Here is an 8,080-nt window from a genome sequence, read left to right on the forward strand (position 1 = left end):
GCTTTCTACTGAATCCAGTGGTCAATTAACATGTGATCCCACAAGTCTGCCCTTTGCAGAAAAGCACAGCTGGACACAAACATGACTACAGCTCAACACCAGACCTTAAGTAATGCTGATAAATCTGTAATGTGTAAACAATTCACAGATTATCAAGATTTTCCTGCCAAAGGGAAGAACTATCACCTAATGTGACAAGAAATTTGCCAACAGCAAGACAAGTAACTGACACATACAGGATAAATTTTTTCCCATAAGGCATAAACTTTTCAACAAACACAGGAGAAACTTCTCCTGCTGCACTGATATGAAGCCGCTTTGGCAATTAAAACTAAAAGCTGCTAGAAACTTATGGATGAGTGTCATAGGAAGAAAAATACATTAAAGAACATGAAGGTCTCAGTTACTAGGAAAACAAGTACAGCAATAGAATATTATGTAAGTATATGTATGAGATAAAGTATACTTGTATGTTTATTAGCATACAAATATATATAGCTGAGAAACCTGATATAGGGAATGGCATCCCTGCCCATGGCAGGAGGGTTGGAACTACATGATCTCTAAGGTCCCCTCCAACCCAATGATACATGGCATACGTGATAATTAAATTATAACACCAAGTCTGTTTAATGTAGTACCACTGTCTATATACATGTTGCCATGTGTGTGTTCGTTATATAAAAATATTTGCTTTTTCTGAGTAGAATTCTGCACTGATTTTTCTTAAAGTGAGCAAATATTTTATGTGCAATTACCTCAGAATTCTAAATTATCTGATCTTTGTTAGAAGCTGATTCTTTGCCCATTTAAGGCATAATCCTCACCCAACCTTTTGAATTTTGTCTTCCGCTTTAGCCATAATCCTAGTACTAAACCAGATTGGATTAAAGAGTCTGTGCTTCATTAAGACTTAGAATATAAGAAAACCATAGCTTGTATGAATGAAAAGACTAACTGAAGGGTTAGGAAACACAGGCTATCAGTAACCAGAAAGGTTGAGGCCCTAGATTAGTAATCTTCTAATTAAGACGCCAGACGGATAAGCTATCTATAGTTGTCATGATGTGAACAAAGTGAGCTCACAATTGAACAAAGAGTGGAAGAAAATTTCCAACAGCTGGATGTAAATTTTCCAGTGGAATGTTGCCAGTCATTTCACTGAAATGCCACTGGGGAGGAAGGCAAAATATGCAATGTCTTGCATTTCAGAAAAAAAAAAAAACTTTTAATCACAAGACTTTTTACTTTATTATATCTTAACATAATATTGACATTAAAATGAACCATCTTGATTTTATCAATATAAAATCTTTCAACTAGAAAACTCACTCCTTTGTTGAAATGTCACTTAATAGGGTCCTCCAAAGCTGTGTGTGCACATGTACCTGCACCTCCCTGTGCGTGTGTGTGTGTGTGTGCACATCTTTTCTCTGGTTGTATTTCAATCTGGAATAGAAACAGGTTTTGAAAGAAGATATCAAAACTCCCACAAAAACTGAAATTCTGTTTTTCTAACCAGGACACTTATGGAAGTCCCAGCAGGAAGCACAAGGATATGCAGCTCCAGGGTATTCTATTCTTGTGGTTCATTTATGGGAATGCAAAAAAATTGGTGCGGCAATGTTGAAGTGAAGAGACAAACTCAAAATCTCTAACCCATAATGTTGAAGTTAAAACACAACCTCTGAAACATCTTCAAGAAAGATCCCCCAAAGATATTACTGCTCCAGCAGACGAAAAGATAGCTAAGAATTTTAATGCAGTGCTGTGCCCTAATTGATTTGGGATATCAGTTTACAACTTCCCGTAAGAATTTTTGGCAGCAATTTTGTGAACGCTGCCAGTCAGATTTGCAATCAGATTAGTTTTGCATGCAAAGTGTTCTTTATTGGGACATTAAACACCTGACCTTTCAGTATTAAGATTTGTATTATCAAGTTATTGGCACTAAGTAAATAACCTGTGACTCTTAGCTTCTTATAGTTTTCGAAAGCTAAGAAAGACAGCCTGAGCCCTCTGGCAGAAATTGCATAGCTACACATGGTGAGAGTGATATACCAGATACCCTCAAGTCTCCACTTTTTGGGAAAGAATCATAAACCTGACTCTTGAAGCAAATGATTTGCCCAAATAATACACAGTGTGTAACTTTGAATTCATGAATAAATGATTAAGAAACTGGAAAATAGTGTTTCCAGCAGCACCTTCCTTCTGCCAAATTTGGGACTCCACAAGGTCGAATTTCCAACTGGTATACAGTTGGAAAAGGTCCTGTGAGCTAAATCAAAAAGCAAAGACTTTTGTTCAGTTTCACATTGTTAATCCATGGGTAATGCATCTGCTACAGAAATAAAAACTTAAAACATAAATAAAAATGTGGTTTTTGAGACCTAATTATTCTAGCAGATGTTCAGTTAGCCAAAAGTCACATGCAAACTTCAGAGCTGGATAAATGACGTAATGACTCTTATTGGTGCACTTGTAAAAAACTTAACTGGCTCAAGTGACCAAAGTAAACATTATTCTACTTTGTTGTCTTTCACTGTTCCAAAACAAAAACTTCATGAAGATACAGCCAGGACTATTAAATGCAATTCCAAAAAATGTGCCAATCAACGAGCACGTGCCCACACAAACTACAGAAATGATAAACCAAAACTGTGCAAAACAATCATTGAACAAATTCATCCACAATTCATGCAGACATGCCAGTTTTTCCATGAGAAGCTAAGCTAATGAAGTGGGTGCCCTGCAGATGTAGTTCTCTACAGTTTATCTCTATCCCTCCTCAGTGGGACATCCCCGGCTTATCCCCACCATATCCTCTGTTACATCCCCAGCAATAACAGGACATGTCGCAATTATTCCAGAGCTTTGCACATGCTGTTTGAACAGTCGAGAAGCTGCCAAACGAAAGGTAAAAATGATGAATTGTCATAATTGCTTAATTCTCCTGGCCTTTTCTTCAATGTGAGCACTAATTTCATTCTCTTTCCTCTACACAGAAGTTAGTTTCCAGGAAACTAGAAGGAACCTAACTGGTTTTGGGTGCTTGATGAACTCTACCAGCCGTGTCGAAGCCGAGGCTTTCCTCAACTTTCACAGGTAGAAGCATTTAACAAAAAGAACATGTTCACATAAGCCTCATTTGCTTGAGAAATCAGGTTAAAAATCTTGAAGCCCAGTAAATGGCCTTCGCAAGTCTTGCAAAATATGAAAAATGAGCTGTTCAGCTTCTGTTAAATATCAAAACACTTTAATGCAAATTAACAACAAAGAAACTCTGTGCTCTTTCAAAGACAAGTATCACATATGAATATCCCAGCACACAAGTGGACGGGAATTGCCGTGCCTTCTAATAGAAGAGTTATGTGAACATCTAACTAGAGAAGTCATAGCATATAATAGTGATACGAAAACAGGCAGATACGTAGTAGGAACAAACAGCCAGTCAGAAAGCCATGTCTATTTTTTTAATGGAAAAAATCTTCTTCATCAAAAAGCCATCAAAGGTAATACTATGGAACAAAATCAAATTCAATTTCCATTATTCATACTTAAAATATTAAAAGGGGATGGAAAGATATCATCCAGTTCTCCTGGAGGGCTATTTTTAGAAAGAACAAGATCCTGGATGCTACTGGTCTGGTTTGCGCCAGCACAAAATGAATGACCTTGCTCTCACAACCTGAACTAATAGAGATGAGAGACTGCAAATGGTGTGAACAGAGACTCAGCTGCAACAAGCTGTAAAACCACAGCATACACAGAGGCAGAGTTAAAGCTGTCACAGTGTTGGTTATTAAAATATTTTAATCTCAGCTTGCTTGAACGATACAAAAGTTTTTCTGTCAGGGTGGTCTTAAAGCTGGTTGCTCATCAGCTGGCACTGAGAATTTGAGAGTGGGAGAGATTCACTTCCCTGTGGCCCAGGTAGCTCGTAAAAGTGATGTATACATAGGTGGTGGTGGCAGCACAGGGAGTTAATCGTCCTCTCAAGGAAGGGGAAACGATAACAGAGTCGTGAGTTTGTTTACAGCGTTAGTTACTTACAGCATGTATGCCAGTCCCGTTTTATTGACTAGCCCTGGCCAAATCTACCCACAGTTGCTGTTCTTGGCTAACCTTGTCAAAGTCATTGCCGTTGCCATGAAACAGCGTCCTTCGCTCTCACTCTTCATCTCCCTCTAATTGCCTTTAGTGCACTCTCTGATCCTCTGCTTTGCTTCTCTGCCCTCCCACCTGTAACCTGGTTAGCTCAAGCCGCCACTCCTGGATTGCAGAGAGTACTTTTGTGTCGCTGCTCTGCATGTAAAGGAGGAGAAACTGATCTCTGTAGAGGAGGATGACAGTATCTAGTGACAAAAGAAAGTGCTTGACAAACACTGTCCCCTTAGCAACGGGATAAGGCTGTACCTGCAGCCAGACCTCTTAGGGTCTCTCTGGAATTAACTGGTATCCTTAACCGTTCCTACTGGGAGGCTTATGCAAAGTATATAATTTGCATTTTATTTCTTTCTAATTGCAGTGACTTATTGTGTGTATATTCCTGCATAGCTGAGAGCTCAAGCCTGTGGAGTACTCATTACTTCCCTTTCCCATTGAACTTAGTCCCTAGAAACAGTATTGTAAAAATATTTTAAAAAGTAATAAGGGTTCAAAGCGCTTGCATCCATCTAATTTCATGTTTCTTTTTACTGATAAAAGCTTTAGCATGCCTTTTAATTATTTCAAATATTTCAAAATTATACAGCAACATATGATCTACTCTGATTTTTGGACTTAGCAGAGCTGTTCCTTATGCTGTTTCTGAACATATGTTCTGTTCTTACTTTTAAAATAACTACCAGAATATGTCATTTATTCTGATGGCACCACAAATATTCTATTGATGCATTAATGACATTACTGAATCTACAGAAATATTTTTGGTAAAGATGTATGCGACTTGCAGAATTGTTAAAATCACTGTTAAATGCAAGAACCTATTTAAATATATTTTTTTAATTAACATTTCTATTGCCTTATTGAAAGGCTTCTTTCAGCGAAAAAAAAAATCACACTATATGTAAACTGGAAGTATAGTCCTGGTTCTTTTAAAGATTCCTCCTTTATACAACTACATCAAGATAAAGAATTCTGCAGAAGAGCTGTAGAATGACAAAGTTAAAGTAGTATTTGTATGAAGTACTAAGGCTTTATGTACATTTTTAAGGTAATTAATAAAAAGCTACTGAATTAACTCATTAAAACCATTTTATATTTACTAGCTTAAGCATGTGATTCCAAGAATTGCCCAACTTCCACTCTGGCTGTTATTTAGCAGAAACTTCCACAAAGGTTTCTGAAATACAAATACTCATCAATGGGGAACCTCACAAAGGCAGAAATTATTAAAAAAAAAAAAAAAAGGAAAACTTGGTAACAAATGAATCTGAGGTCAGTTTGCCACTCAAATATGTAAAACAAGCTGTTTTAAAGCCAATCAACCTAATTTCTTCCTTTTTAAGACCCATCTTCTTCCATCAGAATAACCAAAATCGTATATATTCTACTCTGACTTCCTTAATTCCCTTCCAGCCTGAATTATCCTCTGATCCTACTGATACCCCAAGGTAATAAAGGATTTGAATACTGCAAACTTACATTTAGATGAGGAGCTTGTCTACAGAGAAATAGGTCCAACCCAGATAAGTAAATGATTCCTCCAGGGCAGGATTGGTTTGTTAGGGGAATGGATGAGTTTGGTTTGTAATATATGGAACTGTATGAAGGGGCAGTAAAGTATTAGTCATATGGCTTTAAAACTTTTATTTCTGTTTGATGTGACTTTGACTTAGGCATAAATTTACTTTAGCTAACTAAATGTTTTTCCCAAAAAGATATATCTTAATTTCTCTGCTTTTCAAAAAGCTTAAGGCAGACAATAAAATAAAACTGTTTCATTTCAAATGTATTAAATGACCGTCTAGTACTCATGTCTTTTCTAAGAGAGGTAGATACACAAGTACCTTTGGGAAAAAAATTTAATAGAAAATTCAAAGGATATGTGAAAAATATTCACAAACCTACTGCAAAGTGTAAAGAAAATTTATCCTAAAAACCAAGTTACTGTGTTGGATTCATCATTATAATATTGTTAAAACTGTGAGGTAACAGCTGTCTGAAGGGTGCTTTCTAACTTTCTACCTTTTTTTGTCCCTTTTCAGTATTAAACTTATTTTTCATTCTTTCCAGCTACATGTTACCCGCATCCGGAACCCCTCCACTGCTGATCTCAATCTATACAATTACTTTCCCTTGGCAGTTCTTGTTGGCTCCCAAAATTGTTTTCAGTCCAGAAGGTGGTCCAAGTGAAAGCTGTATTCTTCACCACTATTTTCTTTGCCAATTCTCCAAAAGTCATTGGGCCTTGTTGCTAGTTATCATCTGTGTGCTCCATTCCCTCTCCTCTACACACACTTATGCCCTTGGTAGGTCATTCTTTGTCTGTGTTTCATTGGAACCTGCTCCCAAGCCTCACCTTTGATATTCTTCCAACTTCAGCCCATGTCCCTCTCCAACAGAGAAAAGCACTCCACTGGAATTATATCACTCTAGTTTAGGGTCTGGCCCTCCTTTAAGTTATTTAATGAGATTAATCACTTGTTGCATACTAGAATATTTTAAATAATTTCAGAGAGAAATCAAGTTCCTTTGGTTACATCTTCATTATATCAATCCATGCAATAATATTGCAAGGCAAGGAAATGAAATTTCCTTTATTTTACATAAAAATAATAGTGATATAGAAGTGGTAACCACATTGCTCAATATAACAGGACCAGGGACAATTCCATGGCTCTGGAGTCAGTTGGCACAGCCTGGATGTCTCTACACTTGTGCATGGTCCTGGGTTCTTTTTTTGGTCTCATGAAGTGCCTCTGTGGTCTTAAGATGTTATTATGGTATCCATTTTTTTTTCTGTTCAGAATGTCTCAAATAATGCAAGAGCTACATGGAATCCATCTAAGTGTATATTCATGGCATTTATTGATATGTGGGTAGGTGCTGCGTACCATTGAGCATGGTATGATGGTACAAAGTAGTTAAGGGTGAAAAGTCTCCTGGGAATGTGTTGGAAAATTTTTCTGTACCACCCAGTTGCAATTCTGGTGTGACAAATGTCTTACACGAATTTTGTGAGGCTAAGGAGCAGTCTTCCCTGAAGCAGATCTCTATGTTTATTGGGTAGGCTAAATGTATTATGACCTCTTTGCCAAGCCATGAAAATCCAGTGGAGTAGACTTTTCTTACACTAATTAATGATGAAAAGTTACACATTACAAGTTGTATTTCAGGGTATGGATAACACAATGATACTGATACTAGGCAATTCATAACATGGAGGATGACACAATTGTAAAACAATTTGGCTTTGTTAATTCTCTGTGGAAAAGTTGCTTCCATAAGCCATTAGGGAATTTATTTTCAAGCAGATGTCATGTTCAGCAATTTTTCTCTAGTGGCTGAGTTCCCTTGGGGCTAGTATTTTTTTTATTAAAAGTAAGCTGGTATTTCTGTAGCATGTCTCTAGCCTAAAGTATGGTCTGAAGCAAGTGATTAGTCATTTAGTTATTAAAGTAAGTTGATAAGATTCACAATTTATGAACTGTGAATTAATAAACAAAGTGAATTAATGAACTTAAACAAATTCATAGGCTTACATTAAATGAATACAGACTCTAAGAGGAGATAACATATGGGGCCTGATGTTGCATGGAAATAATTTGCCACTAAACCCTAAGTTAACGTTGCTATCAGACACAGACAAACAGAAATCCAGCATTTCCATCTAGCAGACCCGTGCCATCATTTAATCCATCCAAATGGCTAGTACTACTGGACCTTTGCCTTGGCACAGTTCTCTTTGTCAAGGCAAATCTGCCCAAGTCTAGACAACCAGCATTCGAGTGGAAGTTATTTGCTGCCATGACAGCACAGCAAACAGAGTTTAGAGCTTATGTTCTAACAACGTGATGGGTTACAGACCAAAAATATTCTTGGTTGATGAAAAAAATAGTATGTAGCTACGGTA

The sequence above is a fragment of the Corapipo altera genome, unplaced genomic scaffold (assembly GCF_003945725.1).
Source record: "Corapipo altera isolate COAL_440 unplaced genomic scaffold, ASM394572v1 48b, whole genome shotgun sequence".
NCBI lineage: Eukaryota > Metazoa > Chordata > Aves > Passeriformes > Pipridae > Corapipo > Corapipo altera.